This window comes from Dermochelys coriacea, chromosome 26 (assembly GCF_009764565.3).
Source record: "Dermochelys coriacea isolate rDerCor1 chromosome 26, rDerCor1.pri.v4, whole genome shotgun sequence".
NCBI classification, from domain to species: domain Eukaryota; kingdom Metazoa; phylum Chordata; order Testudines; family Dermochelyidae; genus Dermochelys; species Dermochelys coriacea.
In genome coordinates, this window is record NC_050093.1 from 899,021 (window position 1) to 922,602 (window position 23,582).

Sequence of the window (23,582 nt, forward strand, 5' to 3'; positions counted from 1 at the left end):
CCTTCCTGGGGTCTCTCACTTCATCCCTTGGTGCCTCCAACCTGCTTTCTAATTCCGTCCTAGCCCTTCCCTGCACATTGCTCAGCATCCAGGTGCTCGCCCTTTTTGCTTTTGAAGCACATTTGACTTCCTGTTTTCTCCTGCTAATAAGAAACCAGTCTGAGTTTTCACTGACAGCTCTGTGCCTGCCCTTGTCCTAGACACCCCGTGAGTCTATATGCTCTGTGGCTATGTAATGCATCATATCCCCCATCTGTCCATTAAGTGATTGCCATGTGACAATTTTGCTTCCCTTAAGTATCCTTTGGCTCTTCCAAGCTCAGTGTTCCCGCACAACAGAACTAGTTTCAGTCTGTTATGATTGTCCTCTCCCAGGCCTTCCAAGGAGGAATATGCTTGTCCCTGCTCAGATATTATCCAGTCCTTTGTATTCATCTGTAACCAACAGAGTTGAGATATTTAGACCGTCTCTTGAAGGCAGCTTGATAACATCATTATCATGTCCAGGACATAGCTGAATCCCGCTCATTTTAGCTTGATGGTAGTGTTGTTGATGTCACAGCATAGTGACTTTAATGAATATTAAAAATGCAGTAATTTGAGTATATTACTGGAGCCCAGTTATGTTTCTCTGTAAAAAAACATACGTAACCAAAAAGGGCACCTTGGCCTCCTTGCAGAGAAAATGGTCTATTTGTGTGACTCTAGAGTGTATCCTACCTTTTGTAATTATGAAAGTAAATGCTTGGCCTTCCAGATGATACGAAGGGAAAAGGTTTCAAGGAGGCAACACCTGTTTCAGCTTTACATCTCTGATACAGGCCTTTCCAACTGTACATGATCAACATCATTTTCCAGCTGACCTTTAAATAATGTGGAGGATATTTGCCATTATCTGATGCTTATGAAAATATGCTCCATTCCTTAAGCAGCCATTAAACCTTCATCTGAAAAAGCACTGAATTTACACAACCCAATTATTAGGCAGCCTTTTTTTTTTTTTTTTTAAATTTTTTTTTGTAAAAGAAACCTGGTGTCTTTGGCATACTGAGTGGTCATTGACCTTTTCTTTTAAATGTGCACTTAACATTTCAGCCGAAAGTAATTCGAGAAGGTCACAGGCTGGGACCGGGTCACAATTTGAGAAGGTCACAGGCTCTGAAATTTAAAGTCAATCAGGACTTGACTTGACAAATTTAGTTTTCATCTGGTTTTCCGCATCACCTGTAAATAGGGAATGGGCCCCGTTTAAGACTGACAGAGACTATGGAATCTTCTTGTATGCTTTGGGGCAGATGTTGGGATGGGGAGAAATCCATTTGTACTTTCTTCCTGGTCCAGTTTGTACTATTAGGTACAGTTAAGAAGTATGGCAGGCAGCCTTAGTCGGCGACTATGCTTATTGAAGGGGAGGAGAGATGCTATTAAGACATGAATTGCCTGAGGAAGCCTAAGAAATGAGATCAAAACATATTGCAAAGAGCACCATATGCCTTGTAAGGAATGCTACAGACAGTGCAACAAGGGAGCTGAAATGGTTGGTATCTATGAAAGAAGCATAAAGGATAGAGGCTGCTTTGTTTTGAAGCTCAGATTGTGAACTAGCAGATGAGTTATCAGTACATCACTTTTGTACGGTACAAATTTTATAGTTCCTGGTGAAAGCTTTAATATATGCTTTAACTCACATGTGGAATAATTACACAGAAATTAAAGAAAAATGCTCCTTTTGAAAGCCTAAAGACTTCTAAACAATGTGCAAATCTTGTGCAACGCTTTTAACTGAAATTTCCATCTAGCTATAAACTGCTTGGCGTAAAGTAATTAGTGTTGGGTGACTACAATTTCTTTTTTACAGCAATAGGGAAAGGAAGAGCAGAGATGTTGCCATCCTGAATTACCACACTCTACAGGGTTTCTAAAGCAAGGTCCCTGTGTGTATCCCCCTCCATTCCTGTCTGAGCGGAATCCTCTTGTTAGTTCATCACATGGCACAAAGCCATCATGCATGATGCATCCCTCATAGGGATTGTCATTTTTGAGGTTAGTCTACTGCAGTTGTGAGCTGTTGGGCTGCTACCTCCATAACTAGAGGCAAGAAAGTCCCTGAAATCTAAGTCAGAGTACTGCAAGGTCTGCATGTCTGCAGCCTGCAATTGTACCTTCAGATCCCATCATACTCTTGTATACACACCCCTGTGTTGTTAAATGATAAAATGCCCAAATGAACTGGTGCCTGGTTGGTGTCCTGGCTGTGATGATTAGATGCATCTCATGGATATTGCTAAGAGGTCCAGGGTTCTTTCTTATGGTTGGATTCCTTAATAATCACAGACATGATATAAACTTTCTGGATGGGGTTTTCAAAAGTACTTAAGTGACATATTAGCATGAAGCTTATACTTAAGCACTGCCTTTTTGTTCTTTCTTTATACAGTGCCTAGCACTGTGGGGTCTTGGGCCATGACTGGGGTTCTTAGACACTACAATAATATAAATAATAATAAGTTGTATTGACTTTCAGTTATGTCCCTACATTACTTAGGCATTCTTGGGGGCGGGGGGGAAGGGGACGACAAAGTCAGTGTCTATCTGTGTGTGTCTCTCTCTCTCTCTCTCCTTACACATGAGGAGGGATGGGGTGGGATTGCATGTTACAAAACCAGCTTTCCTTCTAGAATTCTTTCCTTAAATGATGATGGAAATATTATTTGGGTGGCAACCAACCATACTCAGCTGACTTGTAAAACTGCTGGTTTGTCTGTGGGAAAATGACTTAATAAAACATAGAGGGGAAAATAAGCTCTTATTTTAACATTAGGTAGGTACTGGTAGTTGTCAGCTTCAGACTCAAGCTGTGGATCCATCCTCTCGCAGGAAGAGTTCAGAGGTCAGGGTGGAAGGCTGGGCTGGAACCTGGGTCCAGTTGTCAGAGGAAGTTTCTCTCTCTCCTGGTGGTGGGAGCTAGTGTGGATGGCATCAGATGAGCAGACAAAGACAAACCCAGGACTGGGAACATTATTAAATCCAAGAAGTGTTGACTTGAGAGTCACCAGGCTTTAGACCCAGGAGACCCACAACTTGCGGAGAGAAAACCCAATTAAAGGCAGTGACCAATGCCCCCTTCCTCATCACTCTAGGTTTTATACTGTCTCAGTCCATGGAAAACTATCCAGACTGTCTATAGCAGCCCTTTCTATTTTAGCCTGAACAATATCGGCTTGTAAATAAAGTAGCTATGGACACAGCCTCAGAACATGCTCAAGTGTCCTGTTCTGATAATGGACACTGCAGTTGACACCACGTTCCTCCATGATGCTACTTTGGGTAAGGGAGACAGGCACGCTCAGAATTCTGGGTCCCACTTCATTAGTCCATAAGGTAGGACAGGTCTGTTGGTTCATGGCATAGGGTGATTTACCCATTTAACAGGGAGCAGGGTCCGGTGTATGTGAGATTCATCAGCTGCCTCCCAGTCCCAACTGGATTTAAGAGGAGGCACCTGGACTGTATGAAAAGGAGACGGATAATGTCAGGGGAGAGCTGCCTGAGGAGGAGAGGAAAGACTTGGAGACAGGAAAGCAGCAGGGGAGAGCTGCTGGAGACAGAGAAGGGTGGGGGGCTGCCTGATGAGGAGAGGATAGAGGCAGGAGCTGGATCAGAGAGCTGCTGGGGAGAACAAAAGGTGAAGAATGTTATTGGTGAGGACTGGCCCAGGTTGGGGAAACCCACTGAGTCATAGGAGAGCTCATGCAGAGGCTCCTGGGGACATGAAGAGCCAGCCTAGTTGAGGGAAGCTGAGCCCAAAACAAGAAGGTTGATGTTGGAGGGTGGCTTTTGTAGCCAGCAATGGCTGGGTGCCTTGAGCGCTGTGGGAAGCCCCCTTGCAGCAGGCCTGAGTGGAGGGCTGTGGGAAACGGAGCCTAAGGGGTTGGTCCTGGAAGGAGGTTCCCTGAGCAGGAGTAGGACTCTCGGGTGAGGAGGCCTGTGGGGTGGATCAGTGCAGGGAGCCCTTGTTCAGAGGACCTGACCTGGGGCCATCGGAAAAGAGGAGCTATGGGAAAGAAGTGGATCTGGGAACGCTCACGTGGATGGCCGAGAGAGTGAGGCCCTGGAACAGGGTCCAAAAATGGCACCAGCCTGGAGACAGGTTCTTGGAAGGGTGAGCTGGAAATGATGTCCCTGTCAGGGATAGGGATAACTGTTGCGAGTCTGTTGTCCTTTAGGGTTTGGGGAAGACTGGTTTTATCATGAGGGTTCTGCATATTATTTCCTGTGTAACTGAATAAATTATGTCCAAGAGTGGGGTTTCAAATGGACACAGACTGTGTTCCTTTTTATGAGCAAATGAAGGGGAAACTGAGGCAGGCATACTGGTGATGCCTTGGCCTGCCACAGGGATCCACTCAAGGTGAGGCTGCCCTTCTACAATTCCATTGTTACAATAGCGTTAACTGGATCTGAGTTTACTCTCATTTGGTAACTGACCGTTTTTCACAAGGGGTGTGTCCTCTGTGTGAGATTCTTGCCACTGTGCATTCCCTTGCTCCTAGAGAATACGGTGACTATTCTGACCTGTGCTTGGAAGTTGGACATGGAGGTTCAGCCATAGCAAAGTCATGGGGCCAAGGCTCTCTTATTGTTTAGTCTCTAAGGTGCCACAAGTACTCCTTTTCTTTTTGCGAATACAGACTAACACGGCTGCTACTCTGAAACCAATATTCTAGGATCAGCAAGTGCAGAGTTCAGTCTCTCTGCATTGCGTGTTGGCCCGTCTAGCAGGTGGTACGATAAACTTGGACAAGGTTCTGAGCTGTTTCAGTTGTGAGACTTGATCATGGAGACAAGGGAGGGGACTGAAAGTGGAAAAAACTGGCAGTCTGGAATGAAGAGCGAGAAGCCTATGAGTGAGCCAAAAGCTGGCACCAATCTGAAAACTGATTTCCTGGCTGCACTTTTCCTAGCTGGGGGAATCAAGGAATAATTCCCACAAGTTCCATCATCTCTGTTCCCCTTTCAAGCCATGAAACAAAGAAACAGAGACATTGAAAAGACTCGTTCCTTTCAGTATATTCTCCAGTGCTTTGTCCATGCTAGTTTTAAATAGATGCTTGTGAAGCCTGGAAGCTACGTCTTTGACTGAAGCCAAAAGCAGGGATCCAAGATCTGAGCCTAAGGGCAAATCCATTATTTCTCTCCTGAATTAGGAGTGAGCTAGGGCATTGTCAGAGCTGTGAAACTTGGATTATTTTATTTTGTGGACTATGGCCCTTAGTTTAAGGTGGTTTATTCAAAGTAACGTGCTGGCTGTAAGAGATTCTGAGGCACAACAAATCTTTCAGCACCAGATACAAATCACCATAAATCAGCACTTGCATTTTGCTTATATGATGATCGAAGCACAGGCTGAAATGAAGGCGATTCAAACCTTACACTTAGCATTATGGAAAATAGCTTTTTAACAGCAGCACTTTTTTGATGCACAGAAATGAACTCCTATTTAAGACGCTTCTCATTGCTTTTGGTGCTATGTTTTGTATTGTTATATTTCATGGGGTCATATTATCTTTTATTCTTAGTGAAACCCAGAAATGAAGACAGGAGGTTCACATTGATTGAATAAACTTCTTCTTTGTTTTTTCCCCTAACATTGCTTAAGGGACATCCAGCAAAGGACTGCAGCTGCATAGTCTCTTGTAAGGATTGTACCATTTAGCAACTTGTTAACAGGCATCTGAATAACTAAAATTAATTCTGTTGATGTACAAGATTCATTTTGTATTCATTCATTTCAATCTTGTAATGTTATTAAAAGAAGGCCTATGAATTAGCAGCGTGGCTAGGCATAAATACAAAATCACAGGGAGATGAATGGTCTTGTCATTGGGGAAAGTGTAACAGAATGAAATCTCAAGTAATCTTTCCGGGGTTAGAAATAAAATACATTCTGCTCTCAATTTATGCAAGGGTGACAGGGTTTATGCATGGAGACAAAATGCTTTGTGATGAGTTCCTTTCTGGTGGGATTATTTAATCTTTGGTCTGGCAAAACCAATTTGGATTTTGTGAAACAGCAAAGTATGGCTCCCTCTGGAAAGGGGGATATTTTCAGGGTCAGTTACTGAAGGTCACATGTTAAACTCTGCTCATCATGTCAGAACTTTGCAGGTCTTACCCATCAGGACTCGGGCAGAGCCACACTTAGGGGGAGCGTACACTCTGTAACCTGTTAACTCTGAAACAATCCCATTTTGCATTGCTGGCTTTTTGCTTTGCATTTTTATTTCAGTGGGGATCCGGAAGACGGCCGTGAGCATTGATGCTGTTTCAGACAGGGCCAGTGGAAATACAAGTAAAGGCACTCACTGGTGGGTTGATGCCAGGGCTGGAGGCTTGAACTCTCAGCTTCGAGTGAGAAGCTACAGAATCCACCTCCATTGGGCCCCACCTAGAGCTGCAAACTCTCATGATTTTATCACCAATCTTACAATATATAAGGTTTTTTCCTTGAAGCCCCAGCTCCTGAAAATGTAGTGACATGATTCAGAGTAGCAGCCGTGTTAGTCTGTATTCAAAAAAAGAAAAGGAGGACTTGTGGCACCTTAGCGACTAACAAATTTATTTGAGCACAAGCTTTTGTGAGCTATAGCTCACTTCATCGGATGCATTCAGTGGAAAATGCAGTGGGGAGATTTATGCGCGCGCGCGCGCGCACACACACACACACAGAGAACATGAAACAATGGGTTTTATCATACACACTGAAAGGAGAGTGATCACTTAAGATGAGCCATTACCAGCAGGAAGGGGGGGCAGGGGAAGGAGGAAAACCTTTTGTGGTGATCAAGGTGGACCATTTCCAGCAGTTAACAAGAACGTCTGAGGAGCAGTGCGGGGTGGGGGGGGGGGAGAAATAACATGGGGAAATAGTAATAGTGACATGAGAATCTCAGATTCAGGTAAACTAAGCTTCTAGTCTTCATGGTTGTAGAGAAAAGCTGGAAAATGTGACTGAGTGTACCCCAAAGGTTCAAAACCCAGAAAGCAAGGACAAATGAACCACAAGTGTCTAAACCTCACAATCTTTAAGACAGTTTCAAGATTTTTGGGGCCTAACTTGAGATTTTTTTTAATAGTAGGAGTTGGCTATAGTACAACACAATGTCTTCCAGAGAGGGTCCAATGACTGGACCCTCATAGGAATCCATGTTTTTAAAATCGCTTTACAAAGAAGTATGGCAGCCTAGAAACTCAAGAGGTTGTCAAGGAGACAAGATAGCTGCCTCGAGGGAAGACCCTTCCTGCTACCAAGGTTGGCATGACAGAGCTTCCAACAGAGGCCAACGCCTTTCAGAACTGGTATTGGCTCTAAGCTGCTGTCCATAATGGGAGATGTAGTTGATTTTTGAGGAAAGGGCTAAGCAGCAGAAACTGGAGTAGAGAGCATTCTGATGTAGCGTTGAATTTGCAGGCCAGAGTCAAGCAGCTGGAGTGATGGGATCTCTAAAACCAGTGATGTGGAGAATGGTGAAATAAGAAGGAACAAGGGGAGAATTAAATGGCATCCTTGAGACCCTGGAGGAAGGAAGTCGTCTCTGTTAGCACAGAGTATCACTAAGGAGACTTTTACCTGAGAGCAGCAGATGAAGGAGTAAACGGCAGGGCCCAAAGAGCTTTTTTTCTCCACTCCCACTCCTGCAGCATGTGGAATTGCTGCAGGGACAAAATTCTAATATTACAAAATCCAGCAACCTCCTGTTAGGAAAAGCTAGGGAGCAAATAGGTATCTCCTCCCAAGGCTGTGAAATCCACCTATTCCAGGATTTATTAACTGAGGCTGTGAAAAGAAATGGGAGTAAAGGAAGAGGTGAGGAAAAATAATACAAGACCTTATTTGCACAAAACTTGTACCAGTTAAATAAACTGATTTCAGTTAAGTTGGTTCCACCTCTTGTGTAGACATTATTTGGGTTTAAGAGTAGTTTACCGCAGTTCAGTTTAACTTTGTCCCCAATTGACTTATGCTAAACTGCAATAAGCCACATAAACTGAAATCCGTGTGTCCACACAAAGGTTTGTTCCTGTTTAGCAGAATTGGTTTAAATTCACACCTTAGTTTAAAGCACTGCAACTCTCTATGTAGACAAGACACTAGATGGGTGTTTCAGCAGGACTTACCCAAACTATGGTGCTGGTATATGCTCTGCCTTCATTCTCAGAAGACTGTCTCCTGAACAGTGGCAGTGCCATACTGTGAGCAGACCAGCAGGTGTGGGATGTGCACATGTCTGTATGGATGTGGGTCTGTTTCACCCTTGCTGATGTGAGTTGTACATCCTGGAAAGGGCAGACTGCCTTTCCCTAAGCAGGATGTCACCTCTGCAGAGCATCTAAACTCCCCTGGCCTGCATTCCTTCCTAAACCCAGCCTCTGGCAAGGCAGTCCACTGGAACATTGCCAAAACCCCAGGCTGGCTTATTAATAGCATTTGTCCAGATCATCTTGATATACAAGGAATGTTATTTTACCAGTTGGTCACACAATCCTATCATAGAATCCTAGAATATCAGGGTTGGAAGGGACCTCAGGAGGTCATCTAGTCCAACCCTCAAAGCAGGACAAACCCCAACTAAATCATCCCAGCCACGACTTTGTCAAGCCTGACCTTAAAAACCTCTAAGGAAGGAGATTCCGCCACCTCCCTAGGTAACCCATTCCAGTGCTTCACCACCCTCCTAGTGAAATTTTTTTTCTTAATATCCAACCTAAAACCTCCCCCACTGCAACTTGAGACCATTATTCTTCATTCTATCATCTGCTACCACTGAGAACAGTCTAGATCCATCCTCTTTGGAACCCCCTTTCAGGTAGTTGAAAGTAGCTATCAAATCCCCCTTCATTCTTCTCTTCCGCAGACTAAACAATACCAGTTCCCTCAGCCTCTCCTCATAAGTCATGTGTTCCAGCCCCCTGATCATTTTTGTTGCCTTCCGCTGGATACTTTCCAATTTTTTCACATCCTTCTTGTAGTGTGAGGGCCCAGAACTGGACACAGTACTCCAGATGAGGCCTCACAAATGTCGAATAGGGGGGAACGATCACGTCCCTTGATCTGCTGGCAATGCCCCTACTTATACATTCCAAAATGCCATTGTCCTTCTTGGCAACAAGGGCACACTGTTGACTCATATCCAGCTTCTCGTCCACTGTAATCCCTAGGTCCTTCTCTGCAGAACTGCTGCCCTAGCCATTTGGTCCCTAGTCTGTAGCGGTGCAAGGGATTCTTCCGTTCTAAGTGCAGGACTCTGCACTTGTCCTTGTTGAACCTCATCAGATTTCTTTTGGCCCAATCTTCTAATTTGTCTAGGTCCCACTGTATCCTATCCCTACCCTCCAGCATATCATCTTCATGTCACTCAACCAATGACGAAAGGAACCTGGATCAGGTCCATCTAGCCCATCTGTTTACACACACAACCATCTCCTGACAAAGTGACAAAAGGAATTATTATCCCTCCGGGTTAGAGCAAAGCTCTGAGCATCTGGACACTTTTTTGTGCAGGGAATTTGCCTTCCTTATTTCCTCCATAAGGGTAATGCTACTGACAAAATGCTGCAGACTTGTATATTTAATTAATAATGCTTTAGCCAAAACATTTCCCCTACTGCTGGTGCTTATTAGCATTATAAACATAAGAAAAATGGATAGAGGGAATTAACCGGGAAGGTGTGTTTGCATTATGCATGGATGTTGACTTTCAAAGCTAACTAGGGATTTAGCTATGCAACTCCCATTTGAAATTAATGGGAGCTGTATAACTGAATTCCCCAGTAGGCTTTGAAACTCTCAACCAAAAACTTTAGTGGCCAGTTAAAGTTTGTGATCTGAGAATCAGTGAAAAAGAAAGCGCTGACGTTGTGAATACAATACAAGTTAGATGCCTGCAGTTTGAGGTGGTTTGTTTCGTTTCAACCTGCTTTCATGAATGGCATGCAGTTTAAAAAAAAAAAAAAGGGAAGCACAGAGGCAAGGTGGGGGAGGTACTATCTTTTATTGGACACCATATTACCCTTGGGCAAACACTTTTCACAAAACGTTTACTCCATATCTTATCTCTGTCCTCATCCTCAAAGGAAAACTGCCCAATGCCATGAAAAGACAAGCCTCGAAACTTAAATTCATAACTTTGCTAAAGCTAAAAATTGTGGTCTTAATAATGATACTGAATGTATGGTTTATTACAACAATCTGTAACACACTAAGCCCCCCTCTTTTTGTCCGGTGACTGCAGAGGTGTTAATGGACCACTTTTGGTCCTTTAGAATGTGTTAACTACTTGTGCTAAACTATCTCTTCCACCTCATATTTAGCTGTAACACTTTGAGTGCCTTCTCCAGACCTGAAGTTCATAAACACCTCAGTGTATAAGGTTGTTGGACAAGAGCTCAGGTGGTGGTTCTTATCTATTGCAGCCACTGATGATCAATGAATTCTGAGCATTTTTCACTATGCACTTGACTTTCAAGTAATTCCTCTTTGAAGACATGTAAAATATCTTAGGTTTCAGAGTAGCAGCCGTGTTAGTCTGTATTCGCAAAAAGAAAAGGAGTACTTGTAATATCTTGAATCCCACTTAACAGAAGTGTGAATTGCACTCAGTAGAAAATATACTTCTGTGGGATTTCCCCTAGGGGCTACAACTAATTTAGATTAATTAAAGTGAAGTGATGAAGTGAGCTGTAGCTCACGAAAGCTTATGCTCAAATAAATTTTAGTCTCTACTGTGCCACTGGTCCTCCTGTTCTTCTTGCGGATACAGACTAACACGGCTGCTATTCTGAAACCTGTTGGAGGGAGATGCTCTCCTGCTGATATAGCTACCGCCCCTTATGGGGGGTGGTTTAATTATGCCGACTGGAGAGCGCACTCCCGGCTGCACAGGAGACCTTCCAGCCACAGAGCTGCAGCAGTACCGCTGTGCCACAATAAGGTCTATAGTGTAGACATAAAAAGAAAAGGAGTACCGGTGGCACCTTAGAGACTAACAAATTTATTAGAGCATAAGCTTTCGTGAGCTACAGCTCACTTCGTCGGATGCATTTGGTGGAAAAAACAGAGGAGAGATTTATATACACACACACACACAGAGAACATGAAACAATGGGTTTATCATACACACTGTAAGGAGAGTGATCACTTAAGATAAGCCATCACCAGCAGCAGGGGGGGAAAGGAGGAAAACCTTTCATGGTGACAAGCAAGGTAGGCTAATTCCAGCAGTTAACAAGAATATCAGAGGAACAGTGGGGGGTGGGGTGGGAGGGAGAAATACCATGGGGAAATAGTTTTACTTTGTTTGTCTCTATAGAGACTGGGAATGGATGAGTCATTACACAAAGTAAAACTATTTCCCCATGGTATTTCTCCCTCCCACCCCACCCCCCACTGTTCCTCTGATATTCTTAGGTTTCAGAGTAGCAGCCGTGTTAGTCTGTATTCGCAAAAAGAAAAGGAGTACTTGTGGCACCTTAGAGACTAACAAATTTATTAGAGCATAAGCTTTCGTGAGCTACAGCTCACTTCATCGGATGCATTTGGTGGAAAAAAAAAACAAAAAAACAAAAAAAAAATTCTGATATTCTTGTTAACTGCTGGAATTAGCCTACCTTGCTTGTCACCATGAAAGGTTTTCCTCCTTTCCCCCCCCTGCTGCTGGTGATGGCTTATCTTAAGTGATCACTCTCCTTACAATGTGTATGATAAACCCATTGTTTCATGTTCTCTGTGTGTGTGTATATAAATCTCTCCTCTGTTTTTTCCACCAAATGCATCCGATGAAGTAAGCTGTAGCTCACGAAAGCTTATGCTCTAATAAATTTGTTAGTCTCTAAGGTGCCACCGGTACTCCTTTTCTTTTTGCGAATACAGACTAACACGGCTGCTACTCTGAAACGAGTGTAGACATAGTCCCTTTTCCAATAAGAAAAGGAGTACTTGTGGCACCTTAGAGACTAACAAATTTATTAGAGCATAAGCTTTCGTGAGCTACAGCTCACTTCATCGGATGAAGTGAGCTGTAGCTCACGAAAGCTTATGCTCTAATAAATTTGTTAGTCTCTAAGGTGCCACAAGTACTCCTTTTCTTTTTGCGAATACAGACTAACACGGCTGCTACTCTGATCCCTTTTCCAATGGTTCTTTGTGATGAAAAGGAACCTGATAGATGGACTAGGTGTGAACTGCACAAACACATTGCTGTTCCCTGCTGCTGTCGTTCCTCTTACCTGATCCACAAGTGTCTGGATGGACAGTGAACATTTCTAGTGTTTGAAAATGGACCTGCTTTTTGGCTGTTGTAGCTGGTTTTGACAAAATGCACATCTTGCTGGCTTACTGGCTGTAGATGGAAACGTAGTCATTTACAGTAGGTTTCCAACATCCCAAGTTTCCCTACAACACAAACTTAAATATTCTAGCAAAACCACCAGCACTGCATGGCAAAAATATTGCAGGGAGGAATTAATCATCTGAATTTAATCAATGCATAATGCCAATAGGTCTGGATAGAACAGAACCGCATGGCTCTTGAAAATGGCTGATTTATATTTTGGTCACACTTTGCTTGACAAGAGGTGAGCTAGAAACTAGTCTATTTCCCCATGACAGGTTTCAGAGTAGCAGCCGTGTTAGTCTGTATTCACTAAAAGAAAAGGAGTCTCTAAGGTGCCACAAGTACTCCATTCCCCCATGTTTATTCCCCCTCCTCCACCCCCCACTGTTCCTCAGACGTTCTTGTCAACTGCTGGAAATGGCCCACCTTGATTATCACTACAAAAGGTCCCCCCCCACTCTCCTGCTGGTAATAGCTCACCTTAAGTGATCACTTTCTTGTTACAGTGTGTATGGTAACACCCATTGTTTCATGTTCTCTCTCTCTATATATATATAAATCTCCCCTCTGTATTTTCCACTGAATGCATCCGATGAAGTGAACTGTAGCTCACGAAAGCTTATGTTCAAATAAATTTGTTGGTCTCTAAGGTGCCACAAGTACTCCTTTTCTTTTTGTGAATACAGAGTAACACGGCTGCTACTCTGAAACTAGTCTAGCAAGATGTGTTGTGTGCAGGGGCATGCTGGGTGGGACAGAAAGAGAGGTCTCCTATTAAACCCTTTCGAAAAGCACTGGGATCCCTATTTAGGTTAATTAATAAACTCTGCACACTCTCATGCCTTTAACAATACTATTAATGGGTCATTGTGGTGTACTGGCAGCAGTAAATATTTCTTCCAGGCAAGAGAACTACACCCAGTGGTAACATCACAACTTAAAAATAACTCTGTTATTGAATGCTTCAATCAGACTCTTTCTTCTGTTAATGCTGTTCCAGTACTGTGCACCTTGGAGCAGCACAAGATCATCTAGATTGGAGATGGAAAAATCTTAATTGGCTACAGTTGCTGTAATATATCCTCCTGCAGGACTGTCCCTGATAGTATTAAATGTCAAAAACAATTGGACTTGCGCCACTTTCATTGGAAGACTAATCTGCAGCCCTCAATGTTTCCAGATATTCAGCTTGCATTTTTCTTTTCCTTAATTTCACCCTCCATTAAAATTATTTAATGCAGTGGCTTGATGCAGTTAACAAATGTGGGCTTTGTATTCCTTAGACAGTATATAAGGAGGAGATTTTCAAAGTCTCAAAGGGAAATTAGGAATGCAACTCCCACTGATTTTCAGTTGGCTTCTAACTGCCCCTTATGCCTTTTGAAAAACTCTCCTCTCTCCCCGCTTCCCACCCTCCCAAGAGTAGTCAAAACTTGCAGCCACAAATGGCTTTTTTCTGTGTATAAAGGAGCAATCTTGGTAAAAATCACCCCTATGCAGATGATCAGCACAAGGCTAATACACCAGTTAAATCTCATTCAACCCACAGATTGAAGTGGAACTAGAATGGTGTATAGGTCTTGCTCTGGCCCTCTGCACCAGTGTGAATATCACACTGTATGTTTACAATTTGGGGATAATAATAAACACTTCCATGTAGTTCTATAATGATTACACTCCACAGCATAAAGGAAGTAGAGAGTTTAGTTGTGGGGACTGGCTGTCCCTTGTTTTTGCGTACAAGAAGAGAGATGGTGCATCCAAATTAAATGCTATTGTTGGGCTTTTCTTTGGCAACGTTAGAGTGGGTTTGAAAGTAGGGCAGGCAGTGGGGCCTTGGTCACCACCTTGACTATGCTGCTATATTAGGAGTTCTGTAATAAAAGAAGATAAGGACAGCGGCTGAAACATTCCTCCTTTTTAATGAACCCATCCAACACACTCCCCAGGACAGCAATTGCTAAAATCCAGACTGTTTCACTGCAGCTCATAAGTGAAACTCTTGCCAATAGTGAGTATGTACCATCCACTGTAGAAACAGTAGGGTAAAGAAGTGCACAATGCTGTCTCCAGATGGCTCACTGCTAGAGGAATTTTTACTGTGGGTTGGGGGCCAAACTGGACCAGCTTGCAGAGTGAATGAGCCCAGACAATAAATGCACATACACTGCTAATCTGCGAAAACGCACACATTTGGAAAACTGCATATTCTAGGGGGCAATCGGTCAAGATGCCTCCAGGAGCAGGCTAAAGCTGTAAGTCTTCCAAGTTCTAATCAGACAGTCTTCATTTTAAATAAATGAAAAGATTACATTATAGTCAATGCAGATCACAGTCAAGAAACTATACTAATAAGAGGCTTTAGTATATTTCATGCCTCGTTCAGATCTTTTATTGTCAAGCAGCCTTATTTATCTGTCTCTGTCCCACTCCATATGTTTGAACTGCTCTTGTCTTGGAGCCCAACATTTCAGTGGTCTAGATAGTAACCATTAGTTTTTGTCAAAGTATCTGTTCATGTTCAGTTTCTGTATAATCACAGGGAATGAAAATACCACTCAATGCAAGAGAGACCTAAGCTCATGAGGTGTCTGGAGAGCTTGGCACACATCTAACATATTACTGCATTGGCAGCATTGCCTAATGATTCATGGGGTGAAAGAATACAGGTTTGTATATGGTTTGATTCTGGGCACCCTGTTTTGTTATGACTTCACTGTGAACAGCTGTGCATGCATACTCGCAAGAACACAGGGTAGCTGGAAGAGAAGTGCAGTTTAAACAATGGCTTTCCACTGATTTCAGGTGGGATAAACAAAAGGAAGAGGCAGATTCCCTGGCTGTTGGAAAGTTCTTGCTCCAAATAGGGACAGATTTTTCAAAAGAGTTCTGATCCTATTTAGGCACTTAAATAAGCAGCCAAGCCAACATGCTGAGCTTTTCTGAAAATCTGGCCAATTGCATATAGCTCTAAATGCACTCCTCACGTTTCCTCATGGTGCTGACTCAAATATTCGTTCTGACTAATACAACAAATGCAGCCCTATTCGTAAATTGTTGACAAAAAACCCAATAGCTATGAAAGTGTTTGTTGTTCTTAAATATTTGCCAAATTTGGTTGTGTGAGCGAAGTTTAGCTTTTGGGTTGTTTGGGAACTTTTTTCTCCACCCATTCACCAGTAGCGATGGACAATTATTCCCTACCCGCAACTCACATGTTATTGGCTCTGCTCCCTGCTGTTAAACCTACTGTCTCCTTTAAATACACCAAAGACAAATTTTGTGTGTGTGTGTGTGTGTGTGTGTGTGTGTGTGTGTGTGTGTGTGTGTGAAATATCATTGAGAGACCAAAAAATCAGAGTAGGTGAGTACTGCACCTGAAAAGTGATGCAGCAATGATGTGAGTCAGGACACACACTCTATGGAGGCTTCAGGTGCAGCCTGCTCAGAACCATAGGACCAAAAAATAAAAATAGGTGTTGAGAGAGATCCTGGTGATCAATGCCTGAATAAGAAACAATATGGATAGAGATAGATGTTTGGGAACTGTTAAATGCTTAATTCTCACAGTTGTGACTGGGCAAGGCCAGATGGCTATGGAAGAGTAGTAGGAGATAGCTATATTAGCTCCAGGCTAAACAAATCCCTGGTACCAGGATAAGTGAAATGGCAGCTGCTCCAGGTTAATTAAGACACCTGGGGCCAATGAAGAACTTTCCAGAAGGCAGGGAGAAGGCTAGGTTGATTGGGACACCTGAAGCCAGTCAGGGGCTGGCTGAAACTAGTTAAAAGCCTCCCAGTCACTCAGGTGGGGGTGCATGTCAGGAGCTGTGGGAGGAAGCTGTGCTGTTGGAGAGGCTGAGCAGTACACACCATATCCGGCACAACGAAGGAGGCCCTGAGGTAAGGGTGAAGTGGAGCTTGAGGAAGTGAGGGCTGCTGTGAGGGAAGTAGCCCAGGGAATTGTACATGTCATGTTTCTAAAAGGTCAGCTAGCATAGCTGATACTATTAGGGTCCCTGGGCTGGAGCCTGGAGTAGAGGGTGGGCCTGGGCTTTTCCTCCTCCCCCCCCCTTTGCCCCCTGATTAATCACTGAGACTGGGAGACAACAGAGACTGTGCAAGGAAGGATAACTTCTCCTCACCTCCCTTGCTGGCTTATGATGAAAATGGCTCATTAGACTGTGACCTAGAGACCTTCTAGAGAAAGAAGGGTTACGTGGAGGGTCACAGTGAGCCTCTGAGGCTAGCGAAATCCGCCAGGAAACGTGGGACTCACGGAGGCAAGGACAGAGCTTTGTCACACAGTATATAAGCAAAAGATTCTTGGCACAGATGATTATGTAATTGTTTTATAATGGTAAACGTTCACAGCGTCCTAAAGTCTATATGGCATTGAGGAATGTGAGTATTCCTTAATTGCCAAGCAATCTGTCTGGTCCTCAGCACTAGCTGGTGCCCCGCATGGCCAGATATGTGAAATTGGTGACTGCAGGGATCGCCAGGTGGAAAGCGAAGAGACTGGCTTAACCTAGGAAGTTAGCCAATATATATAGAGAAATGCAAAGGCTAGACATCACAATAATGGGACTAAGTGAGATGTTCTGGAGAGGTCAAGATAACTTTGCATTACAAGTGGCAAAGAATACAGGTTTCAGAGTAGCAGCCTTGTTAGTCTGTATTCGCAAAAAGAAAAGGAGTACTTGTGGCACCTTAGAGACTAACAAATTTATTAGAGCATAAGCTTTTGTGAGCTACAGCTCACTTCATTGGATTCATTCAGTTATTAGTGCAGGTGGATGGCAAAGTAGGAAAGGAATGGTAATTATAGTAGGTAGGACTGTAACTGGAGGGATCGAATAAGTGAATCTATCTGAACAGTAATGATTATGATAAAAGTAGGAAGGGGTAGGATATCTGTGACAGTTGTCACATTTGGTCTTAGTGGAACAAATGACAGAGGAGAAAAGATTAATGGAATTTTGTGAGAAAGATGACCTCGTTATTTGCAATACTCATCTTGAAGAGAATCTATCACAATCAACCATAGTTATAGAAATGGGGTTAGGAAGGTTAAGGTTATGCCAAGTGCAAATTGTGAATCAGATTATAGATTGGTATTGATAAGACTGAATATCAACCTGAAAAAATGTATGGAAAGCTAAACACTATCTAGGTTGGAACCTTGAAGCTCCGAGGAATCAGGAGATACAAAGTCATTACCAAGAAAAAGTGTTGCATATCATTCATGAAAACAAAGACCCAGTGACTTGAGTACATCTGAAAGATGCTATCAGAGAAGCTGCAGATAAATGTGTGGGAAGAAGTTACTAGCTAAGAAAACCCCCTGGATACCAGATGAAATTATTGCTGTGATGGACAAAGAAGGAAAGTTAAAAGCACGAAGATCAATAACAGAAAGAGGAATATTGAAGACTAAATAGAATGATAAAGAAAAAAATGCAGATTAGCAAAGTTCGAATGGTTGAATGAGAAATGTAACGACATTGAACAATTGGATAAAGAAAAGGAACAAGAGAGGTAAGAAACTTTTAATTACAGAAAAAAGGTGATCAATACAACACTTAAGGACAAAAAAGATCCATCAAACGTTGCCCCTAAAGACAAGAATGAAAGATAGAGAATATATCAAGGAACTATATGGGGTAGGCCTGAAAAATCTCAATTTAGAGATCAGTCATGTAAACCTGCCAATAATGGATGAAGAAATCAAGGCAGCAGTGACTTCTGAATAGAAAAGTGCTAGATTGTGATTGAATACTGGCTGAATTGTTAAAAAGCATAGAGGATGAAAGCTTGAAAGCCCTGTCAGAGATAATGAAGAATATGTTTGAGACAGGAGAATTGCCAGAAGATTTTACAAATCTACACTCTATCCAGATCCCCCCAAAAAGAACACTTCTGCAGTCTTTACAATTCATAATCAGCCTGGTATTGCATGACTCCGATATTTTTGCCAGTTGTTAAAGACTGACTACCTGGAAAGACAGATAAGAAAATAAGTGAAAAACAATATAGCTTCAAACATAGGGCAAGATAAATACCATTATGAACTTGAAGCTCATATTAGAAAGATCAATTGAAATGAGGAAAACAATATATTTCTGTTCATTGACTTCAAAAAGCATTTGCCAGAATCCACAATTACAAATTGCTTAATATATTAAGATCTGTAGGGACTGGTGGATACAAACTCCAAGTAATAAAAGAATTATTCTGGAATCAGAAGGTGATTATAATGGGAGATGAAAATGGAAATCTAATAGAGATCAAGAGAGCAGTGAGATAAGGTTGTATAATGTCACTTTTATTCAACATTTATAGTGAGTGATTAATCAAAGAAACAGACGGTATTAAGATGAATGGAAAATAGGGGAATAACATTCACTATGCAGATGACACTGTTGTTGGCTGATTCAGAAGAAGGCCTGATGAAGTTAGTGGAGATTATATATCCTCTCATGTTGAATGTGGACAAGACAAAACTACGGTGGTATGCAAGATTCCAGTGAACAACATAGCTGTACAGTAAGTGAGAAATTATTGCTACTTAAGAAGCATCATTATGGAAGATTAGGTGCTGGAATCAGAACCAGAACAGAGAGAGTAAAAGAGACATTTTGGAAATATAAATTTCTGATTAGAAGGGACACAAAACTGAAGACTAAATTCTGACTCTTAAATTTATATTTGATCTATGTTAAATTATGGCTGTGAAACATGGACATTGAAGCAAAGAAACAACAATCCTTCAAAGTACAGTGTTATAGAAGAATTCTGAAAGTATAATGGAGACATGGTATAATCAGCACAAAAGTATTGGCGATAACTGGAACTCGGCAAACACTAATCAGCCCTCGAGGAACAAGCCTCCCTGTTACTCCCCTCACCAAAAAAAGCCTTGGTCACCCCAGGGCAAGTTCTAGCTGAGGGAGTATTGGGGTTTTTTTTCTCCCCCTTCCCAGGGCTGGCCATCTCCCATGCACCTTGAGAAGAAGATGGAGCTACCCACCACACTGTACTTGTTTTTCTCAGTGCTCATCGTCTGGATGCCCACTTCCCGGCAGGCATCATCTGGATTCCCACTTCATGCCCCTTTAGAACCTTTATTTTTTCCATCACCCCTTGCCAGTCTGCTTTTCTGATGGCCTCTCTGGCTCTCCATTCCTCAGGCTGCTGTCCAAGAAAAACTGCTCGTGCTTGCTCTCTCCCTCCCCACCTCCCCCCCCCCCGAGCTCCCTTCCTCTCTGTCACCCGGACCTGAAGCCTGTCCCTCTCATCCTCCAGCATATCAGTTTGCCACTCCACGCCCCATTTACCCAAGGCTGGCTCATCTCTCTCTTGTAGGGCCTGCTGCTTGCTGTCCTTCAGAGCAGCCGTTTGCCTCTGGTACCTTTCCTCTCCAATCAGAGTAGTCTGCTCCCCACTAAGTGGTCTGTTCCCAGCACTAAGAGATGCTGTGTGTATCACCACACTGCTTATTCCTCTCACCTCGGGCACAGTGGGATGAGACACCTTGGGGAGCGTAAAAGGAGCAACCCCTCCCCCCCCCGCAACAGAAACTAAAGTAGTTTTTTTCAGTGTTTGCTTTGGACCTGGTGTTGTCCCCCATTAGGCTATTATGCTGTAGGGACGCTTCCATAATCAAGGCCAGGGGCAATGGCTGCAGCTGTAAAGGGCACGTGGCTGGGTAGGGGGAAACTCTTGAGGGGACGAGGGATATAAGGAAAGAGGAGCGCTGAATGCAGCGAATGGACAGGGATCTCCAGCAAGGTTAGACTGTCTCTCTGTCCTGCAGGAATTTCAGCAGTTTGTATTTACAATGCGTGTTTATAATCTCTCAAATATTCTTGATGTGGCTTATTAATTATTCATGAAATACAAATTAGGCCTTCTGGATGTACTTGTCCTACAGAACTTTACTGGCTCAGAGCAGTAGGGGCCCAGCACATGTGTGCATTTCACTGTGATGTGTGTGTGTGTGTGTGTGGGGGGGGGGGGGATTTATTTATTTTTTAAAGAGCACACTAAAAAAAAATCACATATATTCTAAAAGGTGGCCAGAAGAACATTTTTGTTTTAAAAGGCTCAGTTTAGCAAAAATTTTATTTGCATGGCTGTTGACCATGTTGCATCTGTAGGTTCAGAGGGACAGAGTGAGCTGAATCAGAAATGATTATAGATCATTAGCAGTAACTTATGGAGCATTCACCATGAGTATTGGTGCTCATATTGTTTGTAGGTGAGCCCATTGGAGGGACCTGCAGTTATATACATTTTTCAGCTCTGGTGTTCCATCAAAGAGGCAGCATGGCTTCTGTACATTGTGTGACACTGGCCAGTTACACCAGTGTAGAGCATTACTTCAGAGATGATCTCTACACCAGATAATCGGCAGCCAGGATCCACCGCACTTTCAACGTGCTCTTATTTCATTTCTTATTTCTGTGCAGCTCTTAGGACTTGAGGCTGCAGTAGTCCTCTGGATGCGAAGCAGAATAACTCTCCATCCATTAGAAAATATATCCCCCAACCTGATGGAGTCTTCTGCTTGTCTTAAACACTCATTTACCTGAATCTGTGTTTCCCCAATTTCATGAAAATACAGAGATTACCAACTCTGGAAAAAAAATAATGGAAATGCTATGCACGCATGGGGACCTTTCACGCAAGAGCAAGTGACTTTTAGTCTGGGTGTCAGACTCACGTGGTTGTTGCCACAGCACTCACAAGGCATCACTCTTGCACCAATATGTTTCATTCCATAGACACCACCACCACCAGGCAGAGCAGCTGATCACAGTTTGAGAACCCACTGTATGAGAAGAAGAGTCTCTGGCAGCATCAGTTTCTCAGGCATGTTTTTCATACCACATGCAAAAAGCCCATCTCTTTGTGGTTATCCTTTTTCATATCTGAGTAGTCACCAGGCAGAGTTCAAAAGTTCATCTCCCACAAGGGAAGAAGCAGAAAGTAGCAGATTTTTCCTGGCTGGTGGTTCGGTCTGCTGGGCAAGCTTTGTTGCAGTTATTCCAGTCTTTAGTAGGTGCCATTAGGCTGCTCTTGCCTTCAGGTTTATCTTGTTAGCAGCTGGTAGTAGATAATTGCTGGAAGATATGAGTCTGGTTCTACAGTATGTGTCAACAGATGAAATGCTGGGGATGGTCCAACACTCTCTTTGCAGGAATTCTCTCTGCAAATGCCAACCAGAATGGGAGCACAAAATTCCCAGACACAATTAATAGTGGACTATAAATGTTTCTTCATCATGCCACATTATTTAATAATTTTCAAGCACACCACAAGCCAGGAGAACCACTGTCCCTCATAATATGATCCTTCCCCTCCAATCTTAGACTTTTGAGCAGTGAAATAGTTATCAATGTTGGCATTTAAAGTATCATCATTGAGCATCTGAGTTAGCCCCCATTTAGATGAATGGGGCAGTTTGTGACTCAGAGCTGTTTGTTTTTGTTTTTTTGGCTCTCTGCAAACTTGAGCAGGCATCACTGCATTGGTCCCACTCTGATCACTTTAGTGTGGGTTTCTTTGCAGCCACAAGACGAGAGATTTCTTAAAAAAAATAAAAACCTGACATGCTGGAGGACAAATGAGGCCTGTCTGTGAACCCCTGACTAGGTGCTGGCACCTCCCCAAAGCACCTTTTAGAATATAAGTGCTGTATGGACCTGCTCGGCTTGTTACCCATGGCTCGTGTACTGAACAAAGCTCTCCGGGAAGAGTCAGGGGAACTAGTGCTGTGTCATGCGGTGCTGGCCAATGGTGCAGTCAGTTAGATTCAGCAAGGATCTAAAGAGGGTGAAAATGATTCTTTGCACTAGGGCGCACTGGCGTTTTTGGAAGGGAAATGGCCAAGGAGGTGTGTGTGTGTTGTTGTTGTTTTTGAATGACCAATAAGCCAAACCCCAGGAATGGAATGTGTTGGGCCACTAACTCAGGCTGTACATGGTCTATTGAGAAAGGGGGTGGAGGGACTCGCATAGCTAGATCCTAGTTCCTGAATTTCCCTGTCTGTTGATAACTAAGAGTTTGCCTTTGTGCACCTGGAAAGAGCAGAGAAATTGTTCTGGAGCATCTCAGATATTATTCCCAGCATTGGGTTAGTTAAGGAAACTGTCCTAGCTCTAGCCTTTCTAGTAGGGGCCCTACAGAAGGCTTCACTTTTAGTCCAGCCTGAATGATCAGTTTACTAATCTCTGATTAATAATTGAAGGCCCTGCGTGATCTCTGGTACGTACAGAATGTAATGAGAGTTACCAGGTGTTGCTTTGCCTGGCAGTGCCAGACCACTGCTGCAGACGTGGCTGGCCATCCATCTGATTGTTCAGTAGTCATTTTATTTATAAAGCGATCTTTTCCCTATCCCCTCTCTGGCCTGTGCCTGAAATGCTTGGCACGCTGTGTCACAGCATTAAAACAGAGGAGATTTAAAATTACAATGAACCTTCTAGTGATTTTCCAACAAATGATCCGAGGGGCTCTGTGCATTGCTGGGGAGGCTGGGCAGAAACCAAGCCTAGCCACTGGCAGGAGAGAGTCCTCATAAACACAGACTAAAGAAGGAACCATCAGCAAAAGGATCCTGGGGAGAGAGCACTCGGCCTTCCTGCAGGCATTCTTCTCCTGTCTGCAGCAGCTCCTGCAAGGAGAAAGGCAAGGGGTGCTAAATGGAACCCCTTTAGTGCCCCTACACCCAGCCCCAGGCTCTAGCACACCAAAGAAAGGGGGACAATAATCTAAACATTTAAGCTGTGATTTCCAGAGGTGCCTGCAGGAGTGAAGTGCCCAAATACCATTGGAATGTGGTGGCCTGGCTCTGGTGAAACCCCTAGCCTGGTTGGTTTTTGTGCCCCCTTCCTCTAAAGAGGGGCCCGTCCCATTCTAGCTGCTCCTTGGCACATTTTAAAAATCATTATAAAAGAGACTGCCCCTTTGACCCATCTGAAATGACCCATCTGTCTTATTTCAAAGTCCCCCATAGCCAGTGAAAGCAAATACAGGGCCAGCAACAAAGGGAACCTCTTGAGGAGTCATTTGAAAGTATGCGGGGGAAGGAGCCCTGATAACTGGCAGGGAGCGAGTTACACCCCATGAGGCTTACCACAGCAAAGGAGCAACGGGGAGAGCCCCGGAGCAACTGGCATCGGA

At 43.3% G+C, this 23,582-nt stretch overlaps 1 protein-coding gene across 15 annotated transcripts in view; it reads left to right on the forward strand.

Annotated features, from left to right (window-relative positions):
• Positions 1-23,582, forward strand: part of ZMAT4 (zinc finger matrin-type 4) — a 208,860-nt gene that overhangs the window by 128,802 nt on the left and 56,476 nt on the right. The window lies entirely within an intron of this gene.